The sequence below is a fragment of the Mesocricetus auratus genome, unplaced genomic scaffold (genome assembly GCF_017639785.1).
Source record: "Mesocricetus auratus isolate SY011 unplaced genomic scaffold, BCM_Maur_2.0 Super-Scaffold_100004, whole genome shotgun sequence".
Taxonomy (NCBI): domain Eukaryota; kingdom Metazoa; phylum Chordata; class Mammalia; order Rodentia; family Cricetidae; genus Mesocricetus; species Mesocricetus auratus.
In genome coordinates this window covers 28,279,386-28,303,437 of record NW_024429189.1, presented here as the reverse complement: position 1 = coordinate 28,303,437, position 24,052 = coordinate 28,279,386, and the positions used below count along the sequence as shown (strand labels likewise).

At 43.5% G+C, this 24,052-nt stretch overlaps 2 long non-coding RNA genes across 2 annotated transcripts in view; one reads left to right on the top strand and one right to left on the bottom strand.

Moving 5' to 3' along the window:
* LOC110340705 overlaps positions 1–23,768 on the top strand; it is a 65,547-nt gene extending 41,779 nt beyond the window's left edge. The window contains exon 3 of the long non-coding RNA XR_002382510.2: positions 23,693–23,768. This is a non-coding gene — a long non-coding RNA (uncharacterized LOC110340705). The remainder of the gene's footprint in view (positions 1–23,692) is intronic.
* Positions 20,471–22,281, bottom strand: LOC110340706. The gene is made up of 2 exons (XR_002382511.2): positions 21,890–22,281; positions 20,471–21,789 (listed from the first exon to the last, which is right to left on the bottom strand). It is a non-coding gene; the product is annotated as an uncharacterized LOC110340706 (long non-coding RNA).
* Positions 23,769–24,052: the final 284 nt, after the last annotated feature.

Genomic DNA, 24,052 nt, shown 5'->3' with positions numbered 1-24,052 from the left:
TCAACAGAGACACTCTGAGATGCTGGATCATCTGGGCCACCTGTTTTTGTTGGTGTCTTGTCCCCTTGTTCCAAAAATACATATACCTTTAAAGGTAACATACATATCTGCATTAACACAAATATGGAATGTGCAGTGTGCACAAGTCAGTTAAAGGTGATTATTTGTTCTTTGAGCAGGTAAAAAGTATCTGTTAACTTTATAAGTCCATTTGGACTGTATAATCAAACTATAATATAAATCTCTCTCTATGCCATATGAAAGGATGGCATGTAGTAATAAGTCATGAGGACTCCGTAGCCAACAAGACTTAGCATCTCATCTCAGAGTTGTTTCCATGTCAAGGGATAAGCTTATACGTTACCTGTCCTATAGTCAGTTTTGGCTTCCTCCCCCATGTCTGTAGACAAGATACTCAAGAAGTCTCCCCCAGTCAAATCTGATCTCTATTAAGGAATCCATAGTCTTTCCCTTCCTGTAGGAACAAAGACATAACCTCTCCCCCAACACACCACGTTGTCTGACTTCCATTTTGAAGTTAAGTCATTTAAAAAATATATAGGTTGATTTAATTCAGCAGTTTCCACAATCCAATGTCTCACAACAACTATTGCTTTTTGTACATTAGCATTTAAAAAATTCAAAGTTAACAGGACACCTTATAGGATCCAGATCCTGTGTATTTTTCATCCTTATGTGGCTTCTTAAAAAAAGTTAAAGACTTTATTATTTTTAAACTATTTATTTTTGCTATGATTGTCTATGCCCATTTTTTTCTTAAGCTTATGCACATTGATAAACAAACCGTAGACTATTCAGAGTTTTTTCCATCTGAACCAACTTTACTGTGTATCTGTAACCTTTTCTATCTACATGAGTAAAACCTTAAACCTGCCATGTAGCTTAGCTCATGGCACACTGGAAGCTCAGCCATGCCAGCAACTGCTGGGAGATATGTCTCTGTACCGTGGCCAGCATGAGAGACACAAGTCTAGGAAGTCACATTTGGTTCCATTTTTGTGTGTTTAGAACTTTTTGTTAAGTTTTCTCAGGTCTTATGTGGATATACGTGGCTGGACATTTGTAGCTGAACTTTTTCTCCCCAGTAATGACACAGAGACTTGCTATTAATTATAAAAGATCAGCCAATAGCTTAGGCTTGTCACTAACTAGTTCTTACAACTTAAATTAACCCATATTTATCAGTCTACTTTTGTCTTGTGGTTTTATTACCTTTACTCAGTACTGTCCATGCTGCTTCCTCTCCATCTGGCTGGTGGCTCCCCACCTTCTTCTTCCTAGCATCTTGTGTTTGAAAATTCTGCCTAGCTATTGGCTGTCCAGCTTTTTATTGAACCAATCAGAATGATAGATACATCTTCACCATGTACAAAAAGATTATTCCATAACATGTCACCAGACCAGACAACTTGAGTTGATTGATGGGAATCGTATGGTAGAAGAAGAGAACCAACTCTGGCAAGTTGTTCTCTGACTTTCACATATGTGCTATGACATGGGTATGAATGTACACACACACAATCAATAAATGTAACAACATTTTTTAAGGGCTAAAGAGATGACACGGTAGTTAAGAGCACTTGCTGTTCTTTCAGAGAGCCTGTGTTTGGCTCCTAGCATCTATGTTGGGCTTTTTTCAATCACCTTTAACTTCAGTTCCTGGGGATCTGCTATTCTCTTTTGGCTTCCGTTAGCACCCCAACACACACACACACAAACACACAAACACACAAACACACACACACACACTCAAGCAAGCGAGCACACGCTCTTAAATGGAACTTAAACAATTTTAAAACAAGCTTAGTGAGCTCTAAATCACCAGAGAAAGACATAGTGCACGTGTCTATCTTTATAACTAGGTAGGTGTGCTATTTTTTTATTTACTAATAGTCCCTATCTCCCCCTCCCTGCCGCCTACATCTCTGCCTTTGCAAGTTTGAGTCCTCTAGGTACCTCATGAGGAATCATGGAGGGTTTTGTCTTCTGGTGACTAACTATATTTCACCTACATAATGTTTTCAAGATCCATGCATTGCTGCGGCATGTAGCGGCATTTCCCTTCCCTTTCAAATCTGAGTAACATCCCAGTGTATTAACGCATGTGTTGTACCGCTCAGTGAGGGTGGGGCTAGGGTACAAAGCCCAAGAGACCCCCGGTGGGTAAAAAATAAAAGCTCTCAGTGTCCTGAGCAGATGCTGTCTCAGGCCGGCCCACCAAGAGTCACTGGCATCTGCACAGAGGAGAAGAAACAGGGTGGTGGCGTAGCTGGGTAGAAAAGAGGAACCCACCAACTCAGGCTGAATGACTTGGCAGTGACAGGACACACAGGAGGGAGAGACATTTTGAACAGGAGCATAAGATGTCTAGCAAAAGAAGTTCCAAGGTGGAGGGAGGATCCCACCCTGAGACAGGCGTAGCCATGGTGGGAAGAGGCAAGATGCCACTGTGGCAGTCAGAGCAAGCTTTGCATGCTGGGAACAGGAGGGAAACAGACAGGTGAACAAGAGCAGAGGCCACGCTTCTAACTATGGGTCACTGGTCACTGGCAGAATAAGCAGCCATGTGGTTTGATATCTGAAGGGCGGGGATCAGTTTCCATGAGTGAGGTAGAGGAGATCCAAAGCCTATAATCTCCAGCGTCCCAGGGGCCAGGGTTCCCGGAGCCGAGAGAAGCGTGGTCATCCAGTACTGGGGTTTTTCACTGGGCCAAAAGGCGAGAGACCACGATTGTGATACAAGTCCTAACTCATGGACGCGTGGGCAAACCCAGCGGTGGTGGATGGAAGAATCCAGAGGTTCTTAGTTGGAAAAGAGACCGAGTTGAAGGTTACAGGGTCCCGGTATATCTCAGACTGCCATGGGCAGGAGCAAAAGTCAGGAGAACCAACCCGAGTCACAGCACCAAATGTCAGGAATAAAGAAAAATGGGTTGGGAACCTTGGCGGATTCCATGGCAGGTAAGGGAGTCCGAGGTGGGGGACAAACATGCCAGCAGACAGAGCTTAAATGAGAAGCTTTGTTAGAAAGGGAAGGGGGAAAGAAAGAGAAAATAGGTAAAGAGACACAGAGACAGAGAGGACAGAAGAGGCAGACGGGAAAAGTCCTGTCCACCCCACGGAAACAGCAGGAAAGAGAGTGGGAAAGTCAGTGTAAAGGGCAGGGGTCTGTCTTTTAAAGGGGTCCTCTGCACCTGTATGCAGACCATGTAGCCATGGAAGCCTGGCCTGACCAGAGTACTGCCTGAGTGCATTCTACCAGGTGACAGGAGCAGGCCAGCATAATGCCTGAATCCTTACAGGCGCACCCCCCCCCCACGCACACGTTTCATCTGTCCATTCGTTCTGGAAACTTGGGTGCTGCTGTTTGGCACAGTGTATGATCCTTCTGTAAACTCTATGTGGGAACTGCTTGCTCCTTCTTTGAGGTACAAACCTAGAATGGAGTTCCTGTGCCATTTCCATCCTACACCCACGACAGCATTGCACATTCTGAAAAGAAATGCGCGAGAATGCCAGCTTCTCCTCAATAACGGCTCCTTTTGATGAATCTTAAAGGGGACCGAGTGAGTAGCGAGCCCTCTTGACTTACCTGGCAATGATCTCAGTTTTAGAAAACATTTTTATTTGTTACTTTGTGCGTGTGTGTGTGTGTGTGTGTGTAGGTCAAAGGACAACTTGTAGTGGTCAGTTCTTTCTTTCTACCAAGTGGAGTCCAGGGATTGAACTCAGGCCATCAGTATTGATACATAGCAAGCGCCTTTACTGGTTGGGTGATCTTGCTGGCCCCTACTAAAAACAAAACAACCCAGTTGTTTGTTTGTTTGTTTGTTTTTGTGGAATGCTGGTTAGTTTCTTTCAACTTGACACAAAACTAGCTATGTCTGGCTTAAGAGAGAATCTCAGCTGAGGAATGGCTTCCATCGGGTTGGCCTCCATCGGATTGGCCTCCATCGGGTTGGCCAGAGGCTTTCTCGTGATTAATGAACTGATGTGGGAGGAGTCAGACCACGGTGGGCAATGCCATCCCTGGGTCTTTATGAACGCTATAAGAAATGCAGGCTGAGAGAGCCATGGAGAGAAAGGCAGTAAGCAGGGCTCTTCCGCAGTGTCTGCTTCAGTTCCTGCCTCCAGGCTCCTGCTCGAGCTCTGCCCCAAATTCCCCCCATGACCGCCTACAAGCTGTAAGGTGAAATAAACCATTCCTCCCAAGTCGCTTTGGGTCATGGTCTTTATCGCAATGATAGAGAGCAAATGAATTTAGAGGGGGTCACACTCAGCGACACAGGCTGGTCTGGAACTCACTACATAGCCCAGGCAAGCCCCAAAGTCATAGCAATTCTCCTGCTTCAGCTCTCCGAATGTTAGGATTACAGATGTAAATGACCATGTCTGGTTTAGTGGTCCCACTTTTGACAGCACATGCATCTTAGGAAGATTTTTGTAGCGTTGCCTCTGACTGCAGATGGTTTAGGTCATGACACCTGAAGGTAGATTGGTTAGTCCTGAGTTTGTTTAACTGTGCCTTGCTTTATTGGAGGTTCTTATGAATAGGTCCAATCCTTATCTGTCTCTCCTGCCTGGAAGAGGCGTTCTTAGGCAAAGCCGCCAGCCAAGTGATATTACTGGATGTGCAACTACTTTTCAAGTTTGGGCTTCCTCTCACTGGCAGCTGCAAGACAGTGTCAGATATGTAAGGTGGAAAACATTGTTTACAAACTGACTTTTATGTATTTTAAAACTTAACGCCTTGATTAAATTTCCTAAATGGGAATCCTTGACCCTCACGGAATGTTGTTCGATATTCTAGCTTCTTTGATTCCTTAGGGGTTCTTCTCCCTTTCCCGAGGAAGCTCTCAGGAAGTGACTCTTACTGACGATGGTCCTCCACAGGCTGGAGGGAGGCCACCTGCTCTGCTGAGAATCCATCTCACTGGGAGAAAGAAACCAGTCAGAACATGCCTCTACCTCCTTCAAAGCTTTAGACTTGATCACCGGCCTGCTTATTAATCCTATGAGAGCTTAGATGGAGTGATAAACTCGGGTTAAACTGGGCAACCCGTGTCAAATTCCCCGTGTACACATGATGAGTAACCCAGGCTTGGTCTTGTTCCACAAGTATCTTTGGAGCCAGTGACTCTCATATTTACCACTGTCATGAGTCCTGTCTCCTACACACAGTCTCCAGACAGGTTCCTACCTGACGGTGTGGATAGGAAAGAGATGCCAGGGAGGGGCTCTGGAGCGGTGCCTCCTCCTTGCTCAGCCACTCCTTAGGAACTTGTCCTGACTTGGTGCAGAGCCGCTGACTTATAACCACGATGCTTGACAATGAGGTACCCAGACCTTGGAATCCTGTGAAGTAGGCCGTTCTCTGCAATTGATTAAAGTGTTTGAAACTTCATTGAAAATTATTGTTTCCTGTTTTGAAAAAAAGAGAGAGATCCTTCCTTACCTCAATTCTCAGTATGGTATGTTCACACACACACACTTGAAGGAAAAATAAAAACCCAAATAGATTATGTGATGCAAACAGATATAGTATGTGAGTATGTATGTGCTTTTATCACTTATAATTAATATCATAGAAAGTATCTACATAAATTCAGGGCTTTTTTTTTTTGAGATAGGGACAAAAAGGACTGGAAACCATGAAGCCAACCCAAACTAGGTATGTTCTCAACAAGGCTGGAGACAGGGAGCTGGCCTGGGAGCTGCCGTATGACTAAGGGAGGGCAGGGTAAAGGGAGGGCAGGGTAAAGGGAGGGCAGGGTAAAGAGAGGGCAGGGTAAAGGGAGAGTGGGAGAATGTTGCCTTGGCTGGGCTAGAACTCACTGTGTAGGCCAGGCTCCCTTTGAACCCTGAGCACTTGCGCTGCCTTAGCCTCTCAAATCCAGGGACGACAGGCAGGAACACCGTTGATAGTTGTGTGCTCAGATGAAGTTCTGTACCTCAGCTGAACCCAAGAACCCAGCTGACAATCTCGCGTTCACTAACCCTGGGCCGTGACTCCTAGCCATGCTCTCCATTACTGTATGTGCCCACTACAGAGTCTGCGGCACCTCACCAGTGCCTGGAGAGGTACAGGCTGGGTTTCTGGCAAGGGGATGCAGGAAAATGAAAAGCCCCGGAGGTCCCTGGCTCGGTGAGCAGCATGGTTTTGGCGGAAGTACCATGATTGTTGTCTGCTTTGGCAACTGGGGTGTTGTTTCTCTTGAGGATGGTTCAACAGTAGCTGCCAGGCAGAATGCCCAATGGCTCATGGCCCAGATGCATGACCGAAGGGGATCACATTGCTGGAGGCTTCCTTCCTTTATTCCCACCTGTACTATACGGGTATTTTGTCACTCTTATTTTGGGGGCTTTGTTGTCCTAAGTAGCAGACCTCTGAGTTCTCTCCTCTCCCCTCTCTTTTCCTCCCTCCCTCCCTCTCCCTCTCCACCTCTCCCTCTCTCCCACACATTTCTCTGTAGAAACGTCTTTGAGCAATTTTTGGCATTTACAAAGGTTAATTCTCCCAACTAATTCCCTCTCATCTGAACTTCCAGACCTTTCCATGGTTCACCCTGACCTCTCCTATGCTTCTGGCTGCTTAGACCATCTTCTGTCTCCAAAGTCCATCCCAGATCTCCTGACTCCTCACATCGCAAATGTGAGGGCTATTGCCTTTACCTGAAAATATAGATGTATTCTTTCACCATTTGATCAAAGACTTGAGGTACCAAGGTTAGCCAGGACTGGGTCATGTGTCCACCCCTGATGAGCCCCATGGCTCACTAATTAATTAATTAATTGCAAAGGCTTTTTCTCTACAGACAGTCACACTTCGTGTCAAGGCTTCAATTTCAATATGTTCGGGGTGGTTTCTTTGCTTTTGTTTTTGAGTAGGAAAGGGACACATTCTGCCCACACTCTCCAACTCATCAGTGCTGAAGAAGTGAGCCAAGGCATAATGGAGTCCCAGGAGTTAGGAATGCAAGAAATATGCTGGGAACACAAAGGACCAGCCTAAGAGAAACGATGCACACCAGGAGAGAGATGCTTCCCTAGTCACAGTAACTGTCCCACAGCTTAATTTACATATGCATAGTTCCTGTGATGTCAGGGTCAGGTGGAGACAGATTGGGATTTTCCTCTCTCCCTAGTTTTGGCCAAATGATAAATTGTTTTTTTAAATTCTTGTGTATTTTATGCTGCTTTCTCTTAACACAGGCAAGAGGTTGGACCCACAGTTAACTTTTATAGTGGGCATTCCTACAATACTAGTGTATGAACTATCAAATATGAGTCTTTTTTTTTTTTTTTTTTGGTTTTTCGAGACAGGGTTTCTCTGTGGCTTTGGAGGCTGTCCTGGAACTAGCTCTTGTAGATCAGGCTGGTGTCCAACTCACAGAGATCTGCCCGCCTCTGCCTCCCAAGTGCTGGGATTAAAGGCATGTGCCACCACCGCCTGGCCAAATATGAGTCTTTTCTGCCAAATACTGTAAAACTTGTGTTTAGCACAAGGAATTAAAATCTTTTATCTCCCCCACCTTGTAAATGAATCCTCCCTACCCATTAAAACCTTTGTTTACACAAAGACCCACTCCTCTATTCTCGGAATTTGATGACTTGGCACAGTGATTTCATTTGCAGTATACCAGTTCTTACTAGCCAGTTGTGTAAGATTGTGAGGTCAGACCCTAGCCAATGGGGAGAGACGAGCCATCACCTCAGTTAGGATAAAGACAATGCACTTCTCTGTGTGTGTTAGCTCTCTCTGAGCATGCCTTGATCATGAGTCATGTTTGCCGCATCTAGACACTTCAGCTGGAATGGTGGTCTCTTTATTTGGGACCCCTAACTCACTTCTAACACCAGGAGAACCCAAGGCAGCAAGACAAGACACAGCTGGAACCCAGAACCCTGCTCTCTGGGCTAAGGACCAACTATTCACTGTGGTGGATTCCGCTGTGGTTTCAATCTCTGGGGAACATTAAGGAAATTTGTGTCTCTGATTTAGTAATTAGTAGCTGTTTGGTCATTTTCTCTCCTATTCCAGGGTAATTTTCAAACAGCTTTCCTTCAATTTTGAGAAGAAAACGTTTCGTAAAGGATTCTGCTTTGCTCTGGGGAAGCCAGCTGGTGACTGAAGAGAGCTAGTGACAACTTGGCCTTTCTGTCTTATGTCTTATACCTAGAGGGCATCATACGCTGTAGGGGCTGTAGACATCTAGCATTTTGCTGACCCCGCCTCCTGATGACCAGCATTCAGGCAGATACTTAGACAACTCAAAGGGCTCTGTGTTGCTTAGCTACGTCATGCGTTACTACATCATGTGTTACATGGCTTTGTAAGGATTCTGTATGAATCTGCAAGCTTTCCCCTTTGAGTAAACGCCTCTCACCTGTTCTCTCTTTCCATTTCTGCTCCCCGTAGGCAGACACCAACCCTTCCCCTTGCTCGCTTTCCTCAGTGAACTCCCCCTGGGTTTTGTTGAGTTTTGTGGTTCGTGTTTCATCACCAGAAGCTGCAGCAAACAACAACAGGGACAGACGGGACACTGAAAACCATCGTGTCACACATGGCACCATTTAATTTATTAGTTAAATGTGACACAGGATTAGAGCAAAAGCAGGGGACCCAGAGGGGGTATAAATGGAGAATATGGATCCAGAATATAGACAGAGTATAGACATAAGGATCCAGAGGGAGCACAGACAGAGAGTAAGGATCCAGAGAGGGGGTATAGACAGAAAGTAAGGATCCAGAGAGGGGGTATAGACAGAAAGTAAGGATCCAGAGAGGGGGTATAGACAGAAAGTAAGGATCCAGAGAGGGGGTATAGACAGAGAGCAAAGATACAGAGAGGGTATAGACAGAGAGTAAGGATCCAGAGAGGGGGTATAGACAGAAAGTAAGGATACAGGGCTGGAGAGATGGCTCAGAGGTTAAGAGCACTTGACTGCTCTTTCAGAGGTTCTGAGTTCAATTCCCAGCAACCATATGGGGGCTCACAACCATCTGTGATGAGATCTGGTGCCCTCTTCTGGTGTGTGTGTATACATAATAAATAAAGACATCTTAAAAAAAAAGAAAGTAAGGATACAGAGAGGGTATAGATAGAGTAAGGATCCAGAGAGGGGGTATAGATGGAGAGTAAGGATCTAGAGGGTGGGATATAGATAGAGTTAAGGCACACATTTAATAATTCAATGAACTCCTTGCATCCCTAGGGGGAGTGAGGGTTTTGCTTTGTGTTTGTTGGGGTAGAATGAGCAGATACAGCATGTCACGTTGAATGGGGGTATCTCCCTCCTCTACCACGTGACTGGTAAGAGCAATTTCTGAAGCTTCACCGAATGCACAGACTCAAATGCACACAGTGCCCCCTTGAGTAAACTGGGCTGTTAGGAAACCTCTGCTTCCTCTGTTCACACCCTTCACCAAGCAGCCCTCACTTGTCTCGGTCTACAAAGAGAAAGCCTCAGACAGCATGTGAGTCTTGCCTTTCAAGTTGCACGTGGAAAAGCTATGTGTGAGCACAGAGGGCAGCTCCCTCCTGCAAACTTGTGCCCTGAAACCCACCCTCGCATTTGCTACTCACCCCTTACCCCACCCTCCCTTCATCATATGGCATCTCCCAGGCCAGCTCCCCGTCTCCAGCCTTGTTGAGAACAGAGCGAGGTTGGGTTGGCTTCATGGTTTCTAGACAACAACAGTCCATCAGTGTGAGCTGGGAGTTCTAGACGCTGCCCCATAGCCTGTCAAGCAAGCTTGTAATGCGGGGCTCTGAAACTGGGACCCACAAAACCTCTTTACTGAAATCTCTAAATGAAATTTGGCATTACCTTCAGTCGTGAATGAAGGCAATAATCTACTGTAGTTCCAGCAACACCTGTGGCTTTTAGCAGGACAAACCAGGGATGTGTTACAGCACTTTATAGCTGCCACCATGTCTCAGAGCCCCCACATTAGACTGTCCCTCAACAACGCTTGTTCCATCTCTATTCGTTGGAGATCCACGCAGGAGTCTGTGGCATAACAAAGACTAAGGACCTGAGGCCTCGACAGGAGCTTAAATCGAGGAGTTTCCCTAACAAGAGCAATGGTTTCCTGCCTTGATGGGAGGTCCACCACTTCCATTATTCGTTTGTTCATGTGTTAAATGAACCTGACCTACAATGGACTGTGCCTGAAAAGAAGAATCTTCATTCTAGTCCCTAAGAGACCTGATTGGCTCTGTATAGGGTTGGGGTTGTTCCTCTGTTTGGGCAATGCCCCCCTCCTTTTTTACATCCCAGCCAGCAGTTTCTCCTTCCTCCTCTCTACCCAGTCCCTCCCTCTCCCAAATCCTCCCCCCCCCCAATCCACTCCTCCTTTTCTATTCAGGAAAGGGCGGGTCTTCCATGGATATCAACAAAACATGGCGTGTCAAGTTGCCATAAGACTAAGTACCTCCCCATGTATTAAGGCTGGGCAAGGTGATCCAGTGTGAGGACTAGGATCCCAAAACCTGGTAAAAGAGTTGAAGACAGCGCCTACTGTTACCATCCAGGCACACCTAGCCCCACTCCTTGGGGACCTGGTAGAGTGTGTCACCCCCAGCTCTGTATGCAGGTGCAAAAGATACCTTTAAGAGACAAGTTCCACCCACTCCTACTCTCTCTTTCCTGCTGTCCCTCTGAAGAGACAGGCAGGTCTTTGCCTCCCCCCTCTCTCCTCTCTCCCTTCCCTTCACCCTGTTATCTTCTCTTCCCCCAATAAAGCTTCCTTCCCACGAAGGTTCTGCCTGCATGGCGTGTTTGTCTCTTTTGCCATGAGATCTGCCAAGGTCCTCCCCGCCATGTGCCACATACCATAACACCTGTTCTCACTGTTAGGTTTTCCACAAGAGGACCAAGTTACACAACTGTAAAGTATATACAAAGTGCCTCGGTCAGTCCCAGGTTCCCTGGTTGTCAGCTCAGTCTCTGTGAGACCAGATTAGTTGATTCTGTGGGTTTTCTTGTGGTTTCTTTGACCCCTCCAGTTCCTGCAATCCTTCCTCCCCCTCTTCTACAGGATTCCCCAAGCTCCCTCTAATGTTTGGCTGTGGGTCTGCATCTGCTTCCAACTGGATGAAGTCTCTCTAATGAGAATTGGGCTAGATACCAATCTATGAGTATAGCAGAATATCATTAGGCATCTACAATGGCATTTTTTCTCTCCAGTCATGTTTGGTTCAGTCCTAGGTCTTTGGGTCATCCAGCCTGTGGGTCCTGGTACTCCAGGTCATGTCAGGGGTTGGCTTACTCTCATGGCATGGGCTTTAGGTTAGACCAGTGATTGGTTGGCTATTCCCTTAATTTCTAGGTCATTCTTTCCCAGCATATACCATAGGCAGAACAGACTGTAGGTTGAAGGTTATGTGGATTATAGCATAGTTATCCTTTATTTTGTACATGTATTCACTTATGAGTGAGTGCATACCATATTTGTCTTTCTGGGTCTGTATTAGCTTCCTCATGATGATTTTTTTTAGTTTCACCCATTTGCTTTCAAATTGCATGATGTCATTGTTTTTAACGACTGAGTAATACTCCATTGTGTAAATGTACCACATTTTCTTTATTCATTCCTCTGTTGAGGATATCTAGGTTATTTATAGGTTCTGGCTATTACAAATAAAGCTGCTATGAACACAGTTAAGCAAGTGTCCTTGTGGTATGATTGAGAATTCTTTGGTTATATGCCCCAAGAGTGGTATAGCTGGATCTTGTGGTAGATTGATAACCAAGTTTCTGAGAAATTGCCATATTGATTTCCAAAATGACTGTGTAACTTTGCACTCCCACCAGCAATGGAGGAGTGTTTCCCCTTGCTCCACATCCTCTCCAGTATGAACTGTCACTTGTGTTTTTGATCTTAGCCATCTTGACAGGTGTAAGAAAGAAATCTCAGAGTCATTTTGATTTGTATTTCCCTGGTGGCTGAGGATGTTGAGCAGATCTATGTTTCTCAGCCATTTGAGATTCCTTAGTTGTGAATTCTGTTTATATATTTTAAAATTTGATTATTTTGTTTGTTATCTAGTTTCTAGGGTTCTTTATATATTTTGGAGATCATCCCTCTGTCCGATGTGGGGTTGGTGAAGATGTTTTCCCATTCTGAAGGCTGCTATTTTGTCCTATTGACAGTGTCCTTTGCCTTGTAGAAACTTTTCAGTTTCATGAGGTCCCATGTATTAAGTGTTGATCTTAGTGTCTGTGCTATTGGTAACCTGTTCAGGAAGTTGTCTCCTGTCCCATGCATTCAAGGCTACTTCCCATTTTTCTCTCCTATCAGGTTCAGTGTTACTGGACTTATGTTGAGGTCTTTGATCTACTTGAACTTGAGTTTTGTGCAGGGTGATAGATGTTGATCTACTTGCATTTTTCTACATTCTGACATCCAGTTATGTCAGCATTGTTAAAGATGCTTTCTTTTTTCCTTTGTATAATTTTGGCTTCTTTGTTGAAAATCAGGTGAGTATAGATGTGTGGAGTTATGTCTGGATTTTTTATTCAATTCTATTGATCCACCTGTCTGTTTTTATCCTAATACCATGTGGTTTTTATTACTGTAGCTCTGTAGTAGAACTTGAAATCAGGGATAATGATACCTCTGGAAGTTCTTTTATTGTACAGGATTGTTCTAGTTATCCTGTTTTTTTCCATATGAAGGTGAATATAGTTCTTTCAATGTCTGTAAAGCATTGTGATTGCTTTTGGTAAAATGGCCATTTTTACTATTGTTAATCCTACCAATCTATGAGCATGGGAGATCTTCCCGTCTTCTGATATCTTCTCCAACTTCTTTCTTCAGAGATCTGAAGTATTTGTCATACAAATCTTTCACTTTCTTGGCTAGAGTTTCATCAAGATATTTTATATATATATGAGGCTATTATAAAGAATGTTGACTCCATGATTTCTTTCTTAGCCCATTTACCATTTGTATATTGGAAGACTACTGATCTTCTTTAGTTAATCTTGTATCTAGCCACTTGACTAAAGGTGTTTATCAGCTGTGGACTTCCCTGGTAGAAATTTTGGGGTCACTTATGTATACTATCATATCATCTGTGAATAATGATACTTTGACTTCTTCCTTTCTGTTGTGTATGTATCCCCCTGATCTCCTTTTGTTGCTTTTACTCTAGTTAGATCTTCAAGTACTATGTTGAATTGATATGGAGAGAGAGCACAACCTTGCCTTGTTTCTGATTTTAGTGGAATTGTTTTGAGTTTCTCTTCATTTAAGATGATATTGGCAATTGGCTTGCTGTATATTGCTTTTATTATGTTTGTTTAGGTATCTCCCTTGTATCCCTGATCTCTCCAAGACTTTTTATAAAGGAGTGTTGGATTTTCTCAAATCCTTTTTCAGCATCTAATGGGATGATCATGCTTTTTCTTTCAGTTTGTTTATATGGTGGATTACACAGACAGATTTTCATGTGTTGAACCATCCCTGCACCTCTGGGATGAAGCCTGATAAGTTACAGGGAGTTATTTCAGTTTTTTTTTGTATTGAGATTTGCTTTGTGACTGAGTAGATGGTCAATTTTGGAGAAGATTACATGAAGTACTGAGAAGAAGGTATACTCTTTTATCTTTGGGTGAAATGTTCTACAGGTATCTGTTAGGGCCATTTGAGTCATAGCATCTGTTAGTTACATTATTTTTATGTCTAGTTTCTGTCTGGATGACCTATTCATTGGTGAGAATGGGTTGTTGAAGTCTCTCACTATTAGTATGTGGGATCTGAGCTTCAGTAATGTTTCTTTTACAGATGTGGGTGCCCTTACATTTGGGGTGTAGCTGTTCACATTTGAGACATCATCTTGATAGATTTTTCCTTTGATGAATATGAAATGCCCTTTTCCATCTCTTTTGATTAATTTTGGTTAGAAGTCTATTTTGTTAGCTATTAGGATAGCTACCACAGCTTTCTTGTTAGGTCGATTTGATTAGAAAATCTTTTTTCAGTCCTTTTCTCTGAGGTAATGTCTATCTTTGATGTTGAGGTGTGTTTCTTGGATGCAGCAGAAGGATAGGTCCTGTTTTCACATTCATTCTGTTAACCTGTGTCTTTGTATTGGTGAATCGAGTACATTGATATTGCAGGATATTAGTGGCCAATAATTGTTAATTCCCGTTATTTTGTTGTTTGTGTGTGTGTGTGTGTGTGTGTGTGTGTGTGTGTGTGTGTGTGTGTTTCCCTTCTTTGGGTTTTGCTGGTATGTGATTATCTATTGATATAGTTAACTTCCTTGGGTTGGAGTTTTCCTTGTTGTACCTTTTGTAGGGCTGGATTTATAGATAGATATTGTATAAATTTGACTTTGTATGAAATATTTTGTTTTCTATAGCAGTTTGTGTTGTTTTTTTTAACTCATTGGAGGAGGCCCACCACCCAGCTCCCAAATAAATACCTGGAGACCTATTGCCTGGCCTTAGCTTGACTTATTTCTATCCAGCTTTTCTAACTTAAATTATCTTGTTTCTCTTATTCTATGTTTTGCCTCTGTGCTTTTTACCTTTCTTTATTCTATATATCTTTCTTTCCTTCTTACTCTGTGACTGGCTGTGTGGCTGGGTAGCTTGCCCCTGGCATATTCCTCTCCTTCTCCTTTTCTTGATCCTCCCCCTTCCCTTGAACCTAGATTTTTCCTATTTATTCTCTCTGCCTGGCAGCCCTGCCTAGTCCCCTCTTGCCTAGCTATTAGCCATTTAAGTCTTTATTAGACCAATCAGGTATTTTAGACAGGCAAAATAACACAGCTTTACAGAGTAAAACAAATGCAATATAAAAAATGCAGCATATCTTTGCATCATTAAACAGATATTCCATAGCATAAATGAATATAATGTATCTTAAAAATAATATTACAAAGCATTTTCCCCATTTGTCTAAATAAAAATGAAAGGTTTTAACTTTAACATAGTAAAACTATATACAACAAAACAGATATTAAGTTAAGAATTGCATTTGCAATATTCAGTTCATTTGTATATTAGTAAATTCAGAGAAAATACTTCATTATTTATCTTATTTTAGTGATTCCAAAGTTTTACACCTAATTTACTTTCTATCATAACTAAGGAAAACTGTAATTGTTAACTATTTAGTCTTTACCTCTATCAAAGACCCTAGAAGGATGTAATATTACCTAACAACAGAGATACCCAGCTGCCTGGACAGTCACCCAAAGTTCCTCTGAAATGTTGGGATATCCATCTTCAGCCTACAGGACTAGAATATCTAGCATGGCTTTCAGTGAAGCATGGAATTTGAAGGACTGTCCCAACATCTATTGGCAAAGTTCATCAGTCATCTTCTTCTGTGTCCTGCAGAATGTCTATCTGACTCTTCTGTGAAGCAGGAATCTCAAAGGACTGTTCTGCCTTGTCTTGGAGAAAGTTCAACAGTCTTTCTCCTGTGTCCCACTGGTCCAGTTTGCTCAGCACATTGTCAGAAGTCAAGGCAAGAGCAGTTTCTGACCCAAATGGCTAACCTTGCCATATTGAGAGCAAACTCCATATGGAGTTTCTTTGATGCTCATCATCCTTTTATGAAGTATTGGTGTTGCCAGGAGCAGATGTGTCTTATTGTCATGAAAAACCTTAGGTTATTAAACATCTTAAATGACATATTCTTTAGGTCTTTGAAGAGTTTGAAAATCATCTACCTGTTTAACCTGGAAAACATACCTAATGTGACTACAAGTTTGATTATTATAGTTTAACTAATTTCTTAATTATACATTGCATTTTTAAATGAGCTGCAAAGCACAATACCCCAGAGAAAAGTAGAAACCTATGCACAGTACAATAAAAATAACTTTAAATTTGTATCAATATACCAAAATCCATGACAATGCAAAATATCTGAGATTAATAGTTGTCTTTTTATCCTATATTCCCCTAAATGATAACAAACATCCACAACCCACCAAATAATGAACCACCACCCACTCCATCTCTTGGGAATTGGGTGTCATTCTCCAGACTGCTTCCTGTTGTCTGTGGGCAAAGGCATCCTTAGGGGTTCTTGAGGAAACTGAGATAATGGCCAAGTCCTGGGAAGATCAGCTATAACCTTTGTTGATATATATCACCTATCAAGATTCAGGAGTTCTCCCCCATCAAACCTGATTCATGTCAACCTGGAAGGAATACATAGCTTTTCCCCTCCTGTGGGAACAAAAGCAAAACCTCTTCTCCAAAGCAATACATTTTGTGAGTTCCATATTAAAGTTAAGGCATTCTTAAAATATCTAGGCTAGTTTATCCAGACTTCCTGTGTATTTTACATCAGTACCTGAACTTTTTCTTTTATATTACTTTTATTCTCTCTTTAAAGACTTTATTATTTTTAACCTATTTCTTTCCTTCTATGACTGTCTATATCCTTTCTCTTTTCTTTCTTAAGCCTATGCACTGCTTTTTTTTATAACTGAAGCAAACATTTTTATTTATTACATTGATGAATACAATTTTTTATTTAAGGGAGTACATTAAGAATTTTTTTCATAATAAAATTGTCAGCATCATTACTCTTACACAGAGGTTTTATAAATTTAGATAATGGTTACTTGCACAAAAGTACTGTGATTCTGCAAGGTTAGAATGCCAAGAAGGAATGCAAAGTAACCGATGGGTAGTTAGAGTGTGGCACATAAATATTCTGCAACAAGGGATGATTGTCATTCCCAGTAAGATGAAGCACAACATAGATACATCATTAGATTTTGTGATGTTTTGGTTCAAATTTGTATGGCATTTACTTCTGCATTTGCAATTTAATATTTTTTTGTTCACTACTCACTCTAGATAACTGAAAAAAATGGAAAGTAGTACCGCTAATGGAGAGTAGATATTAGTGGAGACGTAGTAACATATTCATTAAGACACAGTAAAGCACCACGTCTTTCCTATGTAGACTGAGAAGTAGTCAGGCAGAAGTGATCATGAAATGATTCTATCCTTGGACTGTTTAACAAGCAAAGAATATTTAAGACATGACACAAGTCATGGCAGACAAACCTGTAGGAGAATGACGTGAGGAGCAGACATATAAGGAAATAGGAAAGCAAGGAGAATTCACCTGAAGTGGATCGCAATAGGATAACTACAAGTGCTGGAATGAAAGGTTCAGATGTGCCTATGCACATTTTAAACACACTAGAACCTGTTTAGAGGTTTTATTTGTCCTTCTGGACCTCTTTACTTCATATCTCTGTACTTTTCTGACCATAAGAGCCTTTAAACTGCTAAGTGGTGGCTAAGACCTCCACCCGGGTTCGGCGGCTGGCTTCATCCACCTTGGGTCCATGCACAGTCACTGGTAGGTGACCAGGAACTGCATTCAGTCACCCCCTCCAACCCAGTACTGGAAAGCCAGTGCCCTGAACTGTGGCAGGCATTTTTTCACTTAGTTTTTTGTTTCTGCTTAGTATGAAGAATGCCAAAATGTAGTTGGTTTCTTTTTTAAAAATGCTTTAGGGAACCACCCAGCCCCCCCAATATGTGGAGAATTATTCTTACTTATGAATGCTCAGCTTTAGCTTGGCTTATGTTTGGTCAGTTTCTCTTAACTTCTTCCATCTACCTTTGTCTCTGGACGTTTTCTTTATTTTATATGTCTTTCTTTCCTTCTTACTCTGTGACTGGTTGTGTGGCTTGGTAGCTGGCCCCTGGCATCTTCCTCTCCTTTTCATTTTCTTAATCCTCCCCCTTCCCTTGAACCTAGATTTCTCCTATTTATTCTCTCTGCCTGACAGCCCTGGCTAGTCCTCTCTTGCCTAGATATTGGTCATTTAGCTCTTTATTAGATCAATCAGGTGTTTTATAGAGGCAAAATAACACAGCTTTACAGAGTAAAACAAATGCAACATAAAAGAATGCAACACATCTTTGCATCATTAAACAAATATCCCACAGTTAAACATATGTAATGCATCTTAAACTAATATCCCACAACAAGTCTTGGCTGGCATTCTTGGTCTCTTAGGGTCTGCAAGACATTGGTCCAGGCCCATCTGGATTTTAGGATCTCCACTGAGAAGTAGGGTGTGATTCTAATAGTTCTACCTTTATATGTTACTTGGTCTTTACCCCTTGCTGCTTTTAATATTATTTCTTTGCTCTGTATGTTTAGTGTTTTGATTATTATGTGGCATGGGCAATTTCTTTCCTGACCCAATCTGCTTGGTGATCTGTAAGCTTCTTGTGCTTTTATAAGGTACGTCCTTCTTTAGGTTGGGAAATTTTTCTTCTATGATTTTGTTAAATGTATTCTCTGGGATTTTAAGCTGAGTTTCTTCTCCTTCTTCTATTCCCATTATTCTTACGTCTGTTCTTTTCATAGTCTCCTGGAATTCCTGAATGTTTTGTGTTAGGAATTTTTTAGATTTAACATTTTCTTTGACTGATGAATCTGCTTCCTTTATCGTGTCTTTGACACCTGAGATTTTCTATTCTATTTCTTGTATTCTGTTGATGATACTTACATCTGTAGTTCCTGGTTGCTTACCTAGATTTTCCATTTCCAGGATTCCCTCTATTTTTGTTTTCTTTATTGCTTCTATTTTCATTTTTAGGTCTTGAACAGTTTCCTTCACTTGTTTGTTTATTTTTCTTGGCTTTTGGGGGGCATTCTTTTTAGGGATTTATTGATTTCATTCAATTTTTTATTTTTCCTTTCCTCTATTTCTTTAAGGGATTTTAAAAATTTCCTTTTTAAGGACCTCTATCATCTCCATAAAGTCATTTGTAAAGTTGTTCTTGTATTTCAGCTACGTTGGATTGTCCAGGTCTTACTGTCATTGGATAGCTGGGTTATGGTGGTGCCATGTTGCCTTTTCTGTTACTGTGTTCTTATGCTGGCTTTTAGGCATCTGGATTTGGGATGGTTATAGGTCTAGGTATCGATTCCTGTGTTTGTCTTTGTTGGGTGGGTGTTTTGTTTCTTGGTTTCTCTTTCCTTTCTGGTCTTCTGGCCTAAATGGCCAAGGGTTCTAGTGACTAGCAAGTCTTCAGGCTCAGTAGGGTGTCTCCTCTGGGGTTTTTGGGACCTGGGGTCCTTAGATCCAGTTTGGCCTCTGGTAAAGCTGCAATCTTCTGCAGTTGTATTTCAGGATATGGAGCTCAGGGGAGGGGGTGCAGTCTGAGAATTTTGGGCCAGCTTAAAGGGGTTTAGTGGGTGGTGAGTTGTGTCTTACCTGGAGTTCTAGGGCCAGCCTGGCTTTCAGTACAGCTGCTGGGGCAGGGCTCCCTAGATCTGGCCTGTGCTCCAGTGAAGCTGAAGTCTATTTCCAAAGTTGTAGACCAGGATATGGAGCCTAGGGGAGGGGGTGCACTCTGGTACTGTTGGGTGGGTTTTAAGGAGTGTTAGCAGGTGATGGGTGGTGTCTTTCCTGGGGTCCCTAGGATCACTCTGACTGGGGCTGTGGGCCCTAGTGTGGAGCCCAGGAGAGGGTGTGCAGCCTGGCAACTCCTATCCTTATTCGGTGTAAATGTTTAGAATTGCCTTTCACAGGATATAGACTTAGTGAAAATAAATCCACCATCTATTTGCCATCCTTGGCAGAAATACTTGCGGCTTTTGTCAGTGAGGCAGGCGAGTATAAGGGATAGCAGCAGCCTTGGACTTCACTTGCTTTGGGCCACACATCCTTCTCCTGAGAATGCGTTTGGCAGCCCGAGACTTACCTGAAAGTATGGTGCACACGCACCTGTCCCTGAACAACCTGCCTAATGACTTTTTAGCCCCTGAGACCCCCATTTGCGTCAAACTGTCGCATGCTTCAAACAACTGAAGTAAATTACTCTACATAAAATCCCCTTATAATGTCTATTTCTATTCAAACATGTCCTGGAACATGTCTGGAACCAAGAGAGATGGTCTGATCTGGCCTGAACTGGTTTTTAATGCCTGTGCAACAAGGCAAACTGTCCTCCAAGTGAACTTTTAGGAGGTGCTCCCTCTGCATACTTGAGCACACATAGGACTGCAATCAGTTTATTACGGGAGAGGACATGCGCAGGAAGCAGAGACTTATATAACTCAAACCTGTTACTCAAAACAGAACTACCCAAGGTACGCCACGTAGAAACCTAGCTCCACCTTCTTCCAAACCACATTAAAAGAATCCCCTGCTCCCAATCATCAGGGCCTTCAAGTACTCTCACTCAGGTGGCCCACTGTCACTCATGACAGGGTCTAAGGTGTACTGTCGTTTTGCTTTGAATAAAATTTCCCTATTCTTTGGTGTATCTGTGTGTATATAAATAATGCTTTACATAGGACACCAAGAACCTGAAACAACCAGCCCAGTTAGTGACTGTGGCCACCAGTAACAAGAGCCCTCTCCCATCTTCAGTCCCCGTGTGACCCCTCCCCCCAGTATGTAAGACAACTCAGGGCAGCCCCACCACATTGTTAGCTTTATATTACTTCTTTATTATACATTATATTTGTTGTCTCAAATGTTCCTTCTAGGGTGGTGTCTGACGAGATATCACTGTCCTGTCCCAGACATCTGTTGTCTAATGCATCACTCAAATGTTTTTATTGAAAAAAATTTATTGGGATACATTTACATAGCAAACTGGGCAGTGATGGTGTGCACTCAGGAGGCAGAGGCAGGCATTCCTATGAGTTCTAGGCTAGCCTGATCTACAGGGTGAGTTCTAGGACAGCCAGGACTACACAGAGACACCCTGTCCTGAAAGACCAATAATAATAATAATGATAATGATAAAATTTCACATAACACAATTTATCATTCTAAAGTGAAGAATCCCGTGGCCTACAACACACACAGGGCTACACTCTCCTGGGTTCCCCAGCATTTCCCTGCCCCCAAATAAACCTCATATTTGCTAAGCAGTCTGTCCCTATCCAACACTACTTGCTGCTGGAAGTCAACGGTCTGTATTGTATTTGTATAATTTGCATGTTCTATTTCATATACATCTGAGACTATGCAATGGTGCCTTTGCCTCCATGATCTTCCACTTAGCATGATATTTTCCAGGTTCACCCAAGTGCTACCTGTAGGTCAGAACTATAGATTTTCAGGCTGTGTAATGTTCCACTGCAGTGTATCTTGTTAGCATTGTTTATCACGCCATCTGGTCCTGACATTGTTTCTACTTCTTGGCTCATGGAAATAGTCCTTCTGTATCTGCATCATCTAAGGCATTTTTCCCGAGCACCCATTTTCTCTCCTTTTGGAATCCCTGCCCACTTTCTGCTGTTACAGTTGGCAGCTCCTTGCGGGGCTGTTTCAGGTGTAGAACCAGCCCCGACTGCTGTGTGAATGATTATCTAGGAGGATGCAATGGCTCCCCCTTGTGGTGAGCAGCAACCAGCCAGCATATTCCTATCTTCCCTGGTAGTGCTGCCAGCATAACCATTTATTGACTTTTTAGGGATGAACCAAAGACAAATACGATACCAGGTGGGTAGGCATACTGAGATCTTTGGACAAAAGAAGCGGTATAAGTCTACATCTTTCTTTTGTTGAAGAAACAAAGCAAATGACTCCACATTTTTCTTCTCTCTGTTATGCTTGGAGAAAAAAGTACAGATGATTGGAACAGCATTTGGTATTAACAGAATGATTCATCACGTAGAAAAAAATATAGGACTCACGTGTAAACCATGCCTTTGGTGTGTTGCGCCATATGCTACATGTGGCCACAAGTGCCCCGCAGGACTGTGTCCCTTCTCTTCTGTTGTCACTTTCTGTAAAGCTGAGGAAACACATGGATTCCTCCTGTCTGCCCATGCCCCACTCACAACAGATGCCAGGAAGTTCCGGGCCCAGCACAGTGAAGACAGATAAAACCTCACCTGGCTCTCAGCGTGCTCCTGAGTCAGACTGCGCGTGCTCCGAAGCAGTAGCTCTGCAACCGTGCAGAAGAAAGAAATCTTGTCGCAGGCAGGGACAGGACCATAACGCTTGTTCCCAGGCACACATGAAAACTACAGGGAGGAGCTGCACTGCGCTTATTTGGGCTTTAGTAGGTCAGCTGGGTCCCATCCTCAGACAATGGGCTGAGGAGTTTTCAGATGTGTCGGCAGGGTTAGAGCTCTGGGCTGGCACTACTTGAAAGGCAGTAGATTAGGTCACAGAAGAACATTTGACTACAGTTTCTCCCAGCTCATTTCTCCACAGGAAAAAAAGAGGAGAGTGGGATGAGGTCTGCGGTGGGAGACCAGGGAGCCAGGCCCGGGGTCGGTCTTCAGGATGCTCACCTGGACTCTGGCCCCTCCGCGCCACCCCCCCCCCACCCCGACGCCGTGGATCACCCAAGGAACGCCAGCAGCTCACCACATTCCTTTAAGACACAGATCTGTCCCCGAGCCCCAAATGCCTCACTTCAGAGTTGGCATGGAGCATCACCACGGTTTCTTACTGTTTTGTGACTGTGTGCACGTAGGCATCCGTGCTGCTTGTGGTTTGTAAACCTGTGGCCCAGCCGCCTCCGTCTTCCAGGCGCCAGAGATGGCACTAGGCCTGGCCTTGTGCGCGCTGGACACAACCCTTCTCCTCTAAGCTGCGCCCGGAGACCCTAAACACTGATTTCAACCTCGCTCGTGTCTACGATTCTGGCAGAAACCTGGTTAAAATTGGTCCGACCCAGCTAATGGAGTCCCCGGGCTTCCTCCCTTGTCCTCCTACGCTGCCCCAGGAAGTATTTTCAGCTCAGGCCTCCCTCCTTATATGGTCTAGACTGTTTTGAGCCTTGCATCAGTCCTGGAGGCCAGCTTCTCACGCAGTTCTGAATAACCCCGTCAACTACCCCAGCACCCCCAGTGTAGACTAACCCAGGAGGTAGCTCGCACGGGCGACTCGCAGCCCTCCTCCATCTGCTTTTCTTGCATTTTCCTTCATCCTCTTCCATTTCTCAGGAAGCAATTAAAAACAAACCCTCTGTTCTACTTTCTTATCAAATCTTTTCCGGCCCACAACAGCCTTCCCTTCCGGGGAGGAGCCCTGGGGAGTGACTCTTCTGCTTAGTACCCTGGCTTTGGAGCGCCAGTCTAGCACTGGAAGTTCACAAGACTTGGATAAAACCCGCTGGGGCTTGTGAAAAGCTCAGAAGTCTATTCTTACACTCATGACCTATATTTGTTTTTCAGTAAAAACGATTTATTAAGCATCCTCTTTTGGTAACACATTTCTGTTTGCGGGTTCCTGGCTGTTTTCTGGTTGGAACGTCTTGCAGATGACCACTAGAGGGCACATAATTTCCAGTTTATAAGGTGTTTTCCACAGCCAGTTTCTGAGACTTTGCTGAATACAAGAACCAGTGTGTGTGTGCATGTGTGTATGTGTGGGGGTGCGTGTGCATGTGCGTGTCTGTGTGGTTTGTTTCCCTCCAGAAGCAGGAGCGAAGCACTTGAAATTCCCTAGGTGCAGCTAAGACATTCTCTCCAGCGTTTGTATCTGGCCCATAGAGGAAGAATTGTGCTCTCTCTTTCCCTCTCTATTCCTACCCAGGGGAAGAGAAAAGAGCTAAAGAAAGCTGCACCCACGAGTTGTGTTCTTTTTAGGCTTGCTAAAGAGCATATACATGTAGCCTGCATGTATCTATTCAGCTCTCATAGTAAGATGGTAATACTGCCTGGGGTCTCTTCTGCTTTGCCCAGGTTTCCAGCCAACACAGTAAGCTAAAATGGGCGGCTGGGAGCATCTCTAAGTCATTGTGGATGTGGACCAAGGCAAGCCTGATGAGAGGTGAGTGGGCTAGGGAGACCAAGCGGCATGGAAATAATCTTAGGTTAAGGTTCCTAGAAGCGCTGTGGGGCTCCGATCTCAGACATGGGGTAGGGTGGGTGCTGTATCCTACAGAAGATACAGACAGGTACAGCATTGAGGAATTAAGCAGACTAGATAAAAAGGAATATGGATCCAAAGTGGGGATTGGTCAGCACAGGTCAAAATCAGGATGCTGATTTCCAAGGTAATAGGTAGAGGTCAATGGGAGGCAGAGGATACATCTCAGCTGT